The sequence below is a fragment of the Epinephelus fuscoguttatus genome, linkage group LG20, assembly GCF_011397635.1.
Source record: "Epinephelus fuscoguttatus linkage group LG20, E.fuscoguttatus.final_Chr_v1".
In the NCBI taxonomy this organism is placed as follows: Eukaryota; Metazoa; Chordata; class Actinopteri; order Perciformes; family Serranidae; genus Epinephelus; species Epinephelus fuscoguttatus.
The window spans coordinates 27,066,730-27,083,297 of record NC_064771.1 but is presented as its reverse complement, the minus strand read 5'-3'; the positions used below and the strand labels follow the sequence as shown (position 1 = coordinate 27,083,297).

At 39.8% G+C, this 16,568-nt stretch overlaps 1 protein-coding gene across 2 annotated transcripts in view; it reads right to left on the bottom strand.

Moving 5' to 3' along the window:
• Positions 1-12,581, bottom strand: part of ppm1bb (protein phosphatase, Mg2+/Mn2+ dependent, 1Bb) — a 32,413-nt gene extending 19,832 nt beyond the window's left edge. For both annotated transcript variants that reach the window (XM_049564133.1, XM_049564132.1), the window contains exon 1: positions 12,197-12,581. The gene's annotated coding sequence lies outside the window, so the exon portion shown is untranslated. The remainder of the gene's footprint in view (positions 1-12,196) is intronic.
• Between the last annotated feature and the right edge of the window lie 3,987 nt (positions 12,582-16,568).

Here is a 16,568-nt window from a genome sequence, read left to right as displayed (position 1 = left end):
GTTTTGCAACCTACAAAATGCTTTCTGTGAGATCGGGGCCTAAAGCATTACAAATGTGAGTGAAGCAAAAACTGACCTCTGTGTCAGATCACATAATCCTTTATAGTTTATAATAATATCCTTGACACAATAAATCCCTCTGTAAATGAGCAGTTCTTGGTGTCAGTAGTTCAGTAGGCTGCTTCACACTGTGATTACAGAGTGCTTTTAATTACTCAATGGATGGTGAGAGCCAGAGATCCTGACAACAAGACAAAGATAGCAGAGGAGGAACCACAGAGCTGAGGATTACACTGCAGCATTAAAGCTTCTTTGAGCACACAGAGCCTCTTTCACTCTGAACACAAGGTAACTAATACTATTAGCTAACTTGTTGGCAGAATACAGAGTGTGACATTAGTGAATCAGCAGGGTGTGAAATTCTCACCTGCGAGGAGCTGAATGGGAATTAATTTGTCTTGTCCTGGTAGCTGAGCCAGGTTGAACTCTTTACTGGACAACACTGCGTTTTTCTGTTGCAAGTGATACGCTAACACAGCTAATGGAGATGCTTGGTTAAAAGTGATCCCCCCTTCAGGACGCCTTTGAGATGAAAGGACACAGTAAACTCACCATCGTAGCGCCAGGAGACGAGCCTGTTTTTGCCCTGATAATGCTACACTGTGAGTGACAAAATCCATGTTGAAATTGGCACAAGGAGAGCGCTGGCAGAGTTACATTAAGATGCATTCAAGCTCTATTAGTTAAAAATAAGTATTGAGCGAAGGTAAATTATGACATCATCATGATATATTAAAATGTAAAACTGTAAAATTTAGTATTTGGTGAGAGACTTGAAGAATTACAGTTGTTTAAAAGGAGAAATTCGTTGTTTTCACAGCAATATAAAATAGATATTTTAGAAGGAATTACATAAGCGTAAAAACGCTTCTGAAGCCATTTTTGAGTATGTTTTTTTATGAGAAAGAAGGTTTCCTTAAAGGTTGTTTCATAGATTTGTATGGTTGAATTTGTGCTTGCTCAAAGAGTTTTTAAAAATTAGGATATCTTTGTTTCCCTGGCACCAAAGGGGGAATAATTAACAACAAAAACAAAATCAACAACAAAAAAAAATCATCAGTATCAGCCCAAAACTTCACAATTCCTTAAGAATGTATTATTGTCGATGTAATATTTTGGTCGAATCAGATTTGAAAATAACACAGGTCACACTTCAAATGAGAACAAGAGTCTTTTCCAAGACCTCTAATGTGGAAATGTTTGTTTAAAAAAAAAAAAAAAAAAAAAAAAGTGTACAATAGGTGATCTGAATGAAAGTGTGACCAGTATCAGCCCCAACAAGCCTGACTGCTGCTGTAGTATTCAGAAGGAAATTTAACATAGGAATATTCTAATCAGCGACATGAAAAGGTAATAAAAATTGCAAGAGTGATGTCTTTGTTTTTTAGAATATTTTATCTTATCATTACATCAGACATTTTTGTTCGTATTGACTAAAAACTGTACCTGAAGACACTCGCAGCACCTCATGCTTAACCGCCTTCCGCCATATCTTTGGCAGTTTTGACCTGCACTATATTTTCCCATCATCCTAATCAATTCTGACCTAAATGTCAGCAACTGCTGCAGTATGGAGCTACTTACAGTATGTATTGTTCGGCTGGTGTAGCACTCATGAGATCTTGAAATCAATAAAAAGCGATAAAAATCGAAAGCGCCCTGAGCACGTCTTTTTTTCAACATATTGATTTCTCGCTCTGCATTTACCTCCCACATGAGCGCACACACGGCATGACAGGCATGTGCCCAAAAAAGGCTGGTACATGCGAGGAGTGACTACAGCTGGTTTCAGAGGAACGTGTATGTCTGTGTGTGTGTGTGCTCTGCGCATGTGTGCAGTGTCATAGTCTATGTGCGAGAAAAAGACGCTCTATAAATACGCCAGGCCGGTTTAGATTTCATGTCCAGGGTGGGGCAGTGGGCCACGCCATTCACATTTCTATTGCTTTTCTGCTACATGATTGTATCAACAGGATTCCCTCTACCCAGCTCTCACCAGCAGCCACTGCCACTTACAAGTAGCCTATATGTTCATGTATGGTAAGAAAGTGTGTTCACATATGTGTGTGAGAGAAAGAGAAATCTGTTATGTTCACCAGCAGTGATTCTCTCTAAAAATAAAACAAACACACTGCCATTGCCTAGCAACCACCCACCCTGCAGGGCAAACATCCAGGCTAAGCTTCATTCAGCGACATCCCCCTCTCTATGTCTCTCTCTCACTTGCTCTAAAACACACACACTCTCTCTCTCACACACACACACACACACACACACACACGCATACACACACACACTGCCGCCTGGTAGAGAGAGGAAAGGGGAGTTGCATCATCCATCCATTAAAGCAGTCGCAGCAGCCAGACCCTGAAAGGAGACATGCAGACTGCAAGAGCACATGCGGATACTATGAGATTTCTCTGGCTGACAATGCTACAATAGCAGCAAAAAAAAAAAAAAAAAACCCGAACAAAAAAAAAAAACAAAACAAAACAACACACACGCACACACGCAGAAAACCCGAGAAAATATCTCCATTGAGACATCAGACTGAAACCAGGAACTCTCAACCACTTAACCCCCTCAAAACTGCTGTCACCCATGCTGTAACCGCAGGTCGAAACCAACACCCCCTCATGCTAAGACGCACATGTCTGCCAAAAACCACTGGCTACGAAGAGGGAAGTGGAAGGTCGGGGATTACATAATGCTGCAGAGAGCCTGAGTGCTGCTCTGAGAGCAGGCACACTCGCACAAAACAGTTAATGCTATCCTGGAAGCGAGGTTAACATACAGCTTCCAGCACTGTCCTTGTGTACACATCAATACGTATGTAGTTGTACATTTGGACTCATCGTGTAGGATCATGCCTGACTCTCCAGATGATGTCATAACTGGGGATACGACAGCTTCGGATGTTGATCTGTTAATTTAGATTTGATTAAAGTCTGAGGGGAACAAATGCTTTTATTTAACTGTGGAGATTCATTTAAGAAATTTTAAGTCTTTCAGATGACACATACATCTCAAATTTTGTCAAGCATTAAATATTGTCTCAGAGGTGCTTTGGTGAATAACTGTTTCTTTGTGTGGCACAACAACTGAGTCAGTAAGAGCACTGAAGCTGGTAACAATACCAAGCCGAGAGGCAAAGACATCCCATACAAAGTTACACATTTGTTTATGATGCAGTATCAGCAAACACAGGTTAATAATGACATCCTGCACAGCTATGATTGGCTAGTTTTCAGAGTTAGCTGCATTAGCTTGGGTGTTAGCTAGCCCATCTATTTTTTTTCTCATATCATCGTGACAATGCTTTATTTACTCGTTGCTTGGTTCTTTAATTTTTTTAGTTTCTTTGTACCTTGGGACATAACAGTAGGGTTTTAAGAAAATAACTGCGAATAATAATTTGCTAATTTAACTGCTTACAAACTAAGCTTTGGTTCATTTTGCTTTTGAAAGCCCGACACTAATATTAACTAGTAACTAACCAGTTAATTTTTAAGAAAAAAATGCAAGTTATATGAAATACAAGAGGCCTTTTCTTTTAGTCTGGCTCTCCATTGACTCATCGAGCTTTACTGCCCAATTTCAAAGCATCATCACTGTAGAGGTGGTGAAATTTTAATGTTTTGTGATGCAAATGTCTCACTTCCATTGCTAAAAGACAAGGGACGTGCTCATTTGGAGGTTACTGCTGGTAAAGCCACCCCGGCATTACTGCGGAGAAATGGAAGCCCACTCCAATCTCTTCCCACGTAGCCCAAGTAAATAAGCGGCTTCATTTTGAGCTGTAAAACCCCTCCAGCACTGTAACTATGTTAGCACCACTAGCCGTTCTGACACTGCTAACAGTGCTAACAGAGCATTAGGCCCATTTCCACTGAAGAAGTTCCTGGTACTATTTGGGGGGCAGGAACTACTACAGGAACATCCTCTCGCTCGGCCCTCTCAACCGCCGTGTCTCCACTGAGAGAGCGGAGTAGGAGGAAGGTTCCTGTAAAGTTACCGGAATCTGTATGTGACGTAATCGTTGTGCGACCATTTTGAACGGGGCGACGTAGGGGCATAGAGACGCCGTTAGCCGTTAGCAGTGTCTGTAATAATTGGTCATGGTCTGTAAAAAACATATTTTTTCCAGCGGATGTCTTAGTTACAAGATGATTGAGCTAACATGCTTAGTTGCATTCATGGTTACACACACAGTTAACGGGGGTTTGCAGCTTAAAATTGAGCTACTTACTCATCAGGGCTACCTGGGGGAAGACCTGGGGCTAGGCACAATATTTTCACAGCAACACTGTTGTGTCGGGATGGCATTACTCACGGTAATCGGATATATTAGCAGTGCCGCTAGCTAGCTCCCACCAGACGCAGTTGTTGCGCAGTGCGGTAAACTCAAAAGTGGCAAGATTAACCTCCAGTCAGACATGTGGCCAGGCAATCTAGGCAGCTTGCTAGCTTCTGTTACATGGATACTGCAGTAATACACCATCTTTGTAATTTCAGTATTGACTGCCATTCTCCGTAAACCTGCTTATCTTATGCCAACTAGCTGCAAGCTAGCATAGTCCCAGTGACAACTAACAAGACAAAACAAGGTTGTAAGAAGACAAGACGCCATTTCTACATATACACCTGCATTTATCTCTGTAATGTATGTAATATATTTCACTTTACACTCTTTTATTAAGACATATGTCCAGCAAATCATGTTGAGAATTCATCAAGTACTCTAAAATAAGCTAGAGACGTGCCCCATTAAACTTTCAGACAAGATTTAGTCCAGTTTTAACAGACAGCTAGACATTTTTTCTGGGCTATGATGTTATCAGCTGCTCAGCAACAAACGGCAAATGATAAATGCCACATACCTCTACTCCCTGGAATAATCTTACTTTCCTTATTCTTAATTTATTGTTTCAGTCACATTCTGAGAGGCTTGCTGAAAGGACCAGCAAAGCACCGCGAAGGGCCGAACATGTGGTCACACAGGGCCAATAGTGAGCCGCCTGCCCACTGATCTAGCTTTCTACTACTTAACATTTCCTGGCCAAAAGTCCACTTTTACAGTATTGCATGCTTTCTTTCTTTTTTATAAACTTCCCCACTTCTTCTGATTGTAAGGCAAGAAATCATGGAGTTTGGTTTATGACAAATCATAAGCTGGCAAATAACTTGTGAGAGCTTAGTTAGCTACTCCACATGGCACTTTCACATCCAGACTGCGGAGGACAGAAGCAGCACGCTAATGTTATTTTTTCCCAAAACCTGTATCAGACTAGTCCTTTGAGACTGAGTAGCCCACGCATTTACTCAGACTACCTGAGTCAAGACCAGGCTGGCAAAAGAGAATTTAAGTTCTTGGGATCAACGGTCTTTTACACCAAATCCCTACATGGGAATAATTTAAAATCAAAAGCAGCACACAGGATATGAATGATCGAGCGAGGGCTGCCGAGGGTCACATTTCACAGCAGCATTTGGAGAAGCCTCCAGAATGGGACAGCCTCGTCGAATTTAAATGATGTATTCAGTCTTGAAATACGAACTTTGGAGCGGGCGACACTGAATTGAGACACAGCTTATGTTGTGTAATTGGTCCTGTGTGACAGTAATGACTTATAAAGCCACACCTTCCTGCTGTGTCTATTCAAACACCTGAAATCCACTAGTGTTACATATTTAACACTGTCTTTTTATCTTAACTGCTGAAACCAATTTAACCTATACTCTGACCTTGCCTCCCTTTTTACGTGTCTTTTATTACCCACCGAGCAAACGTAGACAGATTCAACATGCAGCATTTCAACTCTATGATGACCCTCGATTTCTTCATCTCCCCTTTGAGCACTAATCCGCTACAGACTGGTGCTTCCAAGGTAAAACATACAAGTCCTAGATCATACAAGTCAAATGGGGCAAATCACCCCCACCACTTGCCAACATTAATTTTTTCAATACGTTTTTTACTTCATGACCATGAAATATTAGAAAACGCTGTAAAACATAAAGCTTGTGTTATAAAGTGACACTTGAGAGGCGCAATTGTGTTTTAAAGGCAGGTTGACATTTATGAATCTCTGCGATCCTTAAAGCATCAAAGTGCACAATGTGGAGACCAAGAACCAACACTTCTAACCAAAACCTTTTGTCCACCAAAATTAGCGCATTTATGCCAATTTTTAAACCCAAAAATCACACTAAAACACTCAAATTACTCCCTTCCCATTGCCAGCTGATGAGTATGCTGGTTTTTATTTCTGATGTGTCACTTTCAACATCACACAGGCGCCAGAAAACAGGGTTAGGAAACAGTAGAAAGCAGCATGGAGGCCAGTGAAAATGTTCCTGTGGTTACTTCTTTTTTTAGGGGGTAACATGCTATGTCTTTTAACGCCTGGAAAACGCAAGGTCGGACGCTGGGTGCTACTTTTGTGCCTTTTTTGAGCCAGCTTTCAAGAGCGCAGCAGCAGGTTGTGTCTGAGGTTGCTAAGCAATCTTAACAAGCACCATATTATAAGCCCTATTTAGACAACAACGGTTTCTATAAAAACAGAAAAGTCTGTCCTTTGCGTTTTAAAAAACTTACGCGTTTATATGACGACGTTATTGAAACGATCCCCCTTCACACAGAGCCACAACATCTACTGGAAACGCTGTAGAATGGACGCCAGGCCAATGGGTGGCAGTGTAAATTTGCAAAGGAACACCACGGCATGATGCCACGCACCTGCGCTGAAGCGCCTTCCTCTACAACGTGGTGATTACAAACCAAAACAAAGAAGACACAATGGCGAAAGCACACACAGATAACTTTGTCTGGACGGACGACGAGGTGGAGTTGTTACAGTAGATCTACACTTTGCTGGAGAAGCGTTCACTATGATCTGATATTCTATTGATTCTTTGGACAACAACACAATATTGTCTGATATTTCAAAGTCCACCTTTATACAATTTTTCTTCTACTTAATTCAGGGGCCTACAATTGATTTGAGACGATACCGGTAAATATCCTCACTGTCCTTATCTTGGCTCTTGCCATTGGTTGCCTGGTGCTAGGCTGCTAGTACTCTTAAATGTTTGGGAAGGAGGTAGGCTTGGACAGAAATGGTTACACAGACATGAATTTTCAAAATGAAGGTGTGTCTTAAAGATGACGATAATATCACTGAATCGATATTGATGCAGATCGATGTATTGTTACACTCCTAATAATTACCCGCAACTACTGCAGAGTCATTTATGCCAGGTACGAACTCCGATTGTAACATCCACCTTTAAAGACACATATCAGATGTTAGTGCGATTTTTGTTTAGTGAGAAAGGAGTTTACCTGAGAATCTACAGTGTTTGACAGGGAAAAGCAATTAGGGCTGCAACTAAATTATTTTTTTGATTAATCATTTATTCATTATTTCTATGCAATGGTGTAAAAGGCCAATCACAAGGTCTGAAATTCCAAGTTGATGTCTTCAAATGTTCTGTCTGACCAAATTTCAAAACCCAAAGACTTTCCAATTTTTTAATATAATAATATACATCACAGAAATTGATAGTCAAAGTTGTTGCACAATTATGTTCTGTTGGTTGGCTAACTAGTTTCCTTACAAAGCAGAAAAATACAACCGCACACCTATCCAAGCTTCTCTCTTTCACTGAACTAAAACTGACATAAGCTTAACTGCCTTCCTTACTCATCGTGAAACACACGTCATTCAAACTCGACAGAAACTGAATAAAACTCACCAAAACCATCTCAGTTGGTCTTGTCCATCATCTAGTTAGTTAGTCCACTAATCCAACAATCACCAGCTCTGGTTTGGTTGAAATAAACCCTTAATTCACTAGTTAGGTGTGAAAATATGCTGATCTGCACGCTGATTATCCTTGCAGTCTCTGCCTGACATCTGTCCACCGAGCAGCAGCTCTCACTCAGTAACGTTACATCACCTTTCATCAAACACGCAGTTAAAGGCAACTAAAGAAACAGAGAATTAACAGATGCAGTTATATTTAAAAATAGCGGATCATTGCAATAATCATTCTACTTCTATGATCAGGACACAGTATTAAAGAAGAAATACAGCTGAGCTACAGTCCTGGCAGCAGCCTCCTAAAATCTTCTTTAAACCAAGATCACCTTCCTCCACATGTGACTTACAAACCAAAACAAATATTATCTAGGTACTGAGATACTATCAAGCAACCCAGCCAAGCCTGTTAATCATCACAATGTGTAAATAATGTCACATAACTTGATTAAAGAGCATGTATCTTTCTTAGTGGGTCACGAGTGATGATTGTGAGGGATTACTTTTGTATGAGATATTTTTTTAGGGAAAATCCTGCATTGTATAGCTTTCAATTCAGTGCACTAACATTGAAATTAAATATAGCCCTGTTGCTCCAATGCAAAAGTTTATATCCCAAGAATATTTCATCAATAAAATCTGTACAAAAAAGCGTATCTGCACGGCTCAACGGTAAATGTGACCACCCTAACCCTAACTCACCAACAGGCAAATGAGAAAGCTGCAGTTGAACTGATTTACTCCGCTGAAAACTGTCAAACAGGCTTGTTCTTTCCCATCATGGAGAACCAGTGCAGGCTCCTATAGTCATTTAGTTTTCTTTAAAGCACCTTGTGACACCTAAAGTTCCATCATGACAGCCTTAAAGATCAGTCAAACTCTAAAATAACCTTGCTGACTGTCTCAATCTCCCACTGACACTGTGTTTCATCTGCTCCTCAGTCTTTACACTGTGACTGCTGACTCAGATAAGATTATCAGCTATTGAACTCCTCCCGTATCTGGCTGGCAGGTCACAAGCCCAACACCAAGTGATGTCATATACTGGTCACCTGTGCACCTTATCGCAATCTGATATACTGGAGAAGGTGAGCAGGATGGCCGTCAGGCTGCATTTCAGCTTTGCACAATACAAAATGCATGATGAAATGTGAATATATCTTAAGCCTTAGTGTACAGGACAGAGCTCTGCAAGGTTAAATGGCTTCATCATCTGAGATTACGTAAAAGGTAGTAAAAAGAGATCAAAAAGATTATCTGCTCACACACACGTCTTCACATGGGAAGTCAAGAGTTTCACTTTCAACATAAAATCTTGACAAACATTTTCTTTGCAATGGAATCAGGTGACTTTAGACGCTGAGAGAGCGCTCTTTGCATTGCTGGTGGTGTGCCTGTTCATTGGTCAAGTAAATCAGAGTTGAATTTGTCATCTTGAAAGCACAGGGGAAGCCCTTGTTTGAAGTGAGTCAAATTGGGAATGCATGAAAACTTCCAGAAATTTGTATTGCAATATCTAAAAATGTTTTAAAAAGAATTACTAGAGATGATAATACATTTACTGATCTGGGTTGATGCAAAGATTGACTTACGTAGCTGATCACATCACAGTGTAAAATATCCCTAACAAGTAGTAGCAGGTTAGTTAGTAGCAGGAGTCGGCATCTCACCTCTGACTGCTCTCAAAACAAGACAACGATGTAAGCCTAAATTTGATGGCCACTTTTATTAATATACAGCCTAATTATCAGGACTCACAGAACAGTCTCTGAGTTATGGTCAATCACATTTGTTCATATAGGCCTGTACTGTTGTACATCTAAAGCAAAGCTACCAACCAAGCCCACGTTAATGTCCAGGGCAAACTCCTGCTGCCCTGTGCCCATGGACCTACCCCTCCCTTATAAAGCCAGGAATATATGCCATAATAGAAAACATTACGAAGACGTAAACACATACAGCAGCTGACTTTGCATACCATCAGCTGATTGATGGCGCAGTAGAGTCAAGAGCTATATATGTTTATGTCAACTGAGGCATGAATCACAAACTTGGAACTGCACAACCCTGTGAACTTGACTAGTTAACAAGCAAAACAATAAACAACTAGTTCAACATAGTTCATTTCATTGTTATTTTGACCATTTTTCAGCTAGACAATACCTTCTGAACGTTACAAAAACATAAAGCTATTTATTGTTAAGCATATATGTTTATATTATTAGCGATACTGACTCACAACTAGACTTGCACCGATTTATCGGCAGTGATCGGAACCGGGGCGGTTTTCATGTGATCGGCCATGACCTGCGACCAGCCAGTCAGTCTAAAATGTGCCGATTTAAAACGCTGGTCAACTTCCCGGCACGCCGCATGATTGACATCGTGTAACATCAGCAGCGCACACACACGCACATGAGCAACTCACAGCTTGGGCGATGTGAGGAAATGAAACATGGGCAGCTTCTCACCTTAAACATTCACGCACACACATAAAAAGAGAGAAGGAGAAAATTGTTAATTGTCCGTGTTAAACTGAACTGCAGAGCTCTCACTGCTGCGCTGTGCTGCTTAAAACTGACGAGGCGCATATCTGTGTTCCGAAAATGCGATGGCGAAGATTCCTGAAGACCTGTGTGAATTTTCCACAGGAGATATTTTTACTTTTTTGTCTTTTAAAGAAATTACCCACAAATGCTATACACCAAGAATTATTATTTTATTCATCAATGTTTTTATTTATGTAAGCTATGCCTTTTTTACTTATTTATTTTAATACTGTACCTGACGTTATATTTGGGCAAAAAGGAAAATGTTTCTTAACCTGTGTCACTGTTTTTGTTTGTTTGTTTGAGATGATTATTGAAAAGCTGCTTGTATGTTGGTTAAAATGTTCTAATAAAGCAAAGATAGAAAATATTGCAATATCTTGTGTGCTGTAAAGTGGTTTAAAAAAATGAAATCAGAATCGGCCACCCAAACACTCTGCAAATCAGAAATTGGTATTGGCCCAAAAAATTGTAATCGGTGCAAGTCTACTCACAACACACCTTTTCAAACTGCCATATTCGGTCTGATTTAATGATGATGCACATGTTGAGACTTGCAATGATGATGATGACTTCATACCTTATTTCATAATTCTGACTTTTGACTAGTTATTTCATTAACCTATTACTGTATATTAGTGAACTGTCTGACTTTATGATCTATGGATTCATTGCTGCTTGCTCTTTTGAACTGTACCTTGTAAGGCGTCCTTGAGTGCTTTGACAGGTGCCTATAAATAATATGGATTACTAGTATTATTATTATTATTAGCATACCTTCAAGGTAAGTGTTGGGAAGTGAAGAATATGTGAAGTGTTGGGAGGAGCAGTGCTGTTGTTGCAGCAAAACATGACTGGTTATAAACACCTTGGCAGCTTGTGGCTAACATTAATGCTATCTGCTTAGATTACATTTCATGTGTACTGACTGATTTCACGGGCTTCAACAGAGATACCAGACATAAAAACAGGGGCTTGCGGTTGTGATTGCCCTCTAAGGTCACTACACACACAACAGGGCATACAGTAGCTATCCACCTGGCACTGCATGCATTTGTGTTTGATACACACTGAGGGTTGATTCTGGACATTAATGTCGCTTCATAGCAACTTATTAGATTAATAGGACCAATAGCGGTTTGTGGCTGTGTGCTAGTTTAAATATGATATTGTACCGTTTGAAATACCATTACACTGCCAAGCTAACATAACACAGCTAACCATTGACACCCATATGACAAAGTCCGCTAAGCTGTCATTAGCCAGTTATAGCTAGTGTAGCCTGTACCATGCTAGATTAGCTCGCCTGGGACCAGACTAAGCACTGGAGGCTAACGTGTTCTTTGACTGTTCACATTAATATCACCTTAAATTTGCTTCATTCAGAATCGGTGTGCTAACGTTGGCGGTGGCCAAGTTACTTTGAAACTTCAGTTGATGGGTCAGGTTTTTATTTTGACAATGGTCCGTATGAACGCTGCCGTTATTGCACAACACACTTCATGTTGCATGAACCGACTGGCTGTTTTTGGAAATGCGTTTCTGTGTTAAATACCAATCCACTGACCACATGCTGAACTCCATTCCCCTTTAACACTGCTCCCTCCACGCAAAGGCCTGGCTTGCTAGTGTGTTGATATGAGCTAACGTTAGCTGGCTTGCTAATGTTAACTTAACAGTTAGCTGTCGTTGGTGCCAACGCAATTCCCCAGCTTGTCAAACTCAAGCTAATGACGTTAGCGCACATACTAGCATGCTACTTACGTTTTCCTGCTGTTGCGAATGTAGATCCAATCTTGATTATCTGCTGGATTCTGCTCTTGTGTGAAGATATGTCGGTAACCTAGCTATCTACGGAGCTAACGTTAGCTAGCTAGCTATGTTATGTTTCCTTATTTGACAAAAATAATCGAGATTGGCCTCAGATGAGCGGCGATAATTCCTTTCTCGGTGGTTCCCTGCTTGGACAGCGTTGATTTTTACGCATGTTTGACGCCAGTTCTGTCTCTCACATAAAATGAAGACTATTCCGATCGTTCCAAAACAAATATGGACACTGAGAATTAGTTATATTATACAACACTGACAAATCTAGCACTTTCTTCAATTGAAAGGCCAGAGCTATCCTTCGACTTTGGGTGCTGAACAAGAGGAGGTGTTATTTTTGGCATATGTTCTGTGATTGGTTCGAACGTCAAGGCGAAACGCCGGCTAATTGGCTGCTTCGTCTGTCAATTAGCTCTGCCCCTGTCCAAAGCGACGTTCTGATTGGTCTATTACCGAAGTTCTATGATGCACTGGAGCTGCGGAATACACTCGTAACTGATTTTGGCGTACGCCGAAGCTAGCCTGGATAGGCGGGGTCAGTGTTGAAATACAACCATTCAGCGCCGCGACGGGAGCGGATTCACCACAGCCCGGCGGGCAAGGCTCACAACATGAATAAAATCAAAGGTGGCACAGCTGAGATTGAAATGCGCTGTTGTTCCCGTCCGCCATATGTTTGGAAATTACCGCACACGGGTGCTCTCGAGTCAAAAACAAGCGCAACATGATTCAACTACAGCAGGGATGCTTCAAATAGGAGTCTTGTCTTTATATATTGTGTGTTATATTGTTGAAGGTCTTGAAAGAAAAGTTCAAAATGCCAATGTCTTGCTGTGGATTTTTTCAGTAATAAAATGTATTAGGTTTCATCCATTCTGAATTTATTTATTCATTTTTCTTTGATTTTTAATCAACAATAATTTAAATTGTTGCTGATATCCGTTGGTATGTTTCAGCTTGCATCAGACAAGTTTGCTGTTGCACTGTAATGTTTATGAAACTTTTCATTGTTTGCATTTTAAAAACTGTACTTCTCCCTGTTGGTACCGCGTTGTATAATGTGCTTTGGTAACACTGTTTCAATATGATAATGCCAGTGAAGCCTCTTTGAACTGAATTGAAATTCAACTGCACAAAATTATGATAATTATAATAACACCTTTTTCCATCTTACGGCTTTTTAAATCAAATGAAAATGTCTTTCTCCTGCAGTTGAATTGTTTGTCCAGTTTTTCTTCATAGTTCCAGTCTCTAACAGAAGGAAGAATTATTTCATTTCACTTTAATTCACTAGAAATTGTGCCATTTTAAGAAAGTACACATAACTAGTAGGTTTCAGTATAAAAAACTAAACATTGTCAGTGATAATTAAGTAATAATTAGGTGTCTTAGCTTGTTACCGTTGCTAATATTGGTCCAGTGTGTTGCCATATCAAACTACAAACATTATAATCCGTAAATAAACAAGTGTCATCCATAAAATGTGATCAGGCTTGTCCACTTGGACAGCAGCAGGGGATGGCTGGGATAGCTGCCATCTTGTTTTTACTGTGATAACTGTATTGTGCTCTTACTGCCACTAGATGGCATAAAAGTGTCCACGAATAAGGACAATAGGTGATTTCTCTGATAACTTAGGCCATGTTTACGCGATAATGTCTTGTTACGATGGACTGTACATAAATACAAATGGCCCTATCTAGAGTCAGTGTTTGGTTTGTCCATTCTGCGCTACTGTAGAAACATGGCAGCGCAACATGACGATCTCCGTAGACAAGGACCCGCTCTGTATAAACAGCTCTTTCCAAGGTAACACAAAAACGTCATCATTCTTATTTTCAGGTGATTATACACTGAAGAAAACATACGTATAATATTACAGTTCCATTTCTGCTAACATTTCCCCCTAAATTTTTCACACTGGACCTTTAACATGCTTTGGCAACATCGTAACGCTGTAAACTGCGGCCTTGTTTAAATAAATACCTCATACATGTTATTGATTGTATCACCTCCTCAATTTAATTCATGATACTCTGTGTTTTTAATCAAACCATAAAACTCTGTGTTTGTTAATTTTGTGAGCTAACACCTGTTCCTAAAAATATTCATCTCTGAAAGCAGAATAATGCCAAGCTAATAGTTTTGACCTTCTTGCACCTGCTCTCCGCATGAAAGACCTGAAAAAGTCACAGCCAAAATCACGCGCCTCGACTGCACTGCACAAAAATGTCCTCTTCATTTTAGTCAGCTTACATCGTCTGGGACAAACTGCAACATTTCAATGCTGACCTTGTTGTGTTATCGTACGACACGTGTCACTACAGAATCTGGTTAGGTGGAAAAGAGGAGCTCAATCCAGCTATTACGCACATCTGCAATAATTCAAACTGACACTGAACCTGAAACTGGATCATCAATGGGCACAATGAGGAGCTGCCCTCTGGGGGAAGTGTGAACAGGTTCGGCAAAGAAAAACTGCACGTTAAGAAGAAAATGGGAGGAATGGAGGGGCAGCTCATTTTTGCCCTGCAGCCACCCAGCAGGTTAATCTAGCCCTGACTGTACCTGAACACACAGTTCAGTTTGAGTCACATGTTTTCTCTTCCTCAATAATAATAATCATAATAATATTGTTATTGTACAGCCATGGGTGGATTATGAGACAATGGGCCCCTGGGCCCCAAGAATGCAGAAGGCCCCACCACCTCTCGAACAGAGGAGCAAGACAGTAGGCCTCTTTTTGTTGCTTGCGTCACTTTGTAGTTGCTACGCATCTTCCTGCTGTTTTGTGTCTCTTAGTGGTTGTTTTAAGTCTCTTTTAAGTTGCTTTGCATCTCTTTGCAGCCATTTTGAGTTTCATTGTAGTTGTTTTGTGTCTCTTTGTAGTTGTTTATGTCTCTTTGTAGTCATTATGTGTCTCTTTGTAGTTATGTCTCTTTGTAGTCATTATGTGTCTCTTTGTAGTCATTATATGTCTCTTTGTAGTCATATAGAGTCTCTGTAGTTGTTTTGTGTCTCTTTGTAGCCATTATATTTCTCTTTGTGGTTGTTTTGTGTCTCTTTGTCGTTATCTTGAGTCTCTTTGTAGTTGTTTATGTCTCTTTGTTGTCATTATGTGTCTCTTCGCAGTTATGTCTCTTTGCAGTCATTATATGTCTCTTTGTAGTTATGTCTCTTTGTAGTCATTATGTGTCTCTTTGTAGTGATTATGTGTCTCTTTGTAGTGATTATATGTCTCTTTGTAGTCATATAGAGTCTCTGTAGTTGTTTTGTGTCTCTTTGTAGCATTATATTTCTCTTTGTAGTTGTTTTGTGTCTTTTTGCAGTTGTTTATGTTTCTTCATAGTTAATCTGAGTGTCTTTGTAGTTGTTTATGTGTCTTTGTAGTCATCTTGAGTCTCTTTGTAGTTGTTTTGTGTCCCTTTGCAGTCATTTTGAGTTTCCCTGTTGTGGTTTTGTGTTTCTTTGTAGTTGTTTTATGACTCTTTGTAGTCAGTTTGAGTCTCTGTAGTTGGTTTGTGTCTCGTTGTGGTCGTTTTAAGTGTCTCTGAAGTTGCTTTGCATTTCTTTGTAGTCATTTTGAGTTTCATTGTAGTTATTTTGTGTGTCTTTGTAGTTGTTTTGTGTCTATCTGTAGTCATTATGTGTGCCATTGTAGTTAATTTGAGTTTGCTCTTCGTTGTTTTATGTCTTTTGTAGGCAATTTGAGTCTTTTTGTAGTTGTTTATGTCTCAATTTGTATCTTTTTACAGTTGTTTTTGCCTCTTAGTGGTCGTTTCAAGTATTTTTAAAGTTGCTTTGCATCTCTTTGCAGTAATTTTGAGTCTCGTTTTAATTGTTTATGTGTCTTTGTAGTCATTTTGAGTCTAATTGTAGTTGTTTTGTGTTTCTTTGCAATTATTTTAAGTCTCTTTGTAGTTGAGTCTCTTTGTAACCATTTTGAATTTCTTTGTAGTTGTTTTGTGTCTCTTTTAGTCATTATGTGTCTCTTTGTAGTTTTATGTCTCGTTGTAGTCATATTGAGTTTCTATGTATTTTTTTTGTGTCATTTTGTATCTTGTTACAGTTGTTTTTGTCTCTTAGTGGCCATTTTGAGCCTCTTTGAAGTCCCTTTGCATCTCTTTATAGTGGTTTACATCGCTTTGCTGCCATTTTATTCTCCTTTTTAGTTGTTTTTTCCCCCTTTTGTAGTCTTTGTAAGTCTCTTCGTCTCTTTGCATGTGTTTGGCATCTCTTTTCAGTTGTTTTTTGTCTCTTTGTGGTCATTTTGAGTCTCCTCCAGGTCGGTGCCTCTTTATTCAGATGA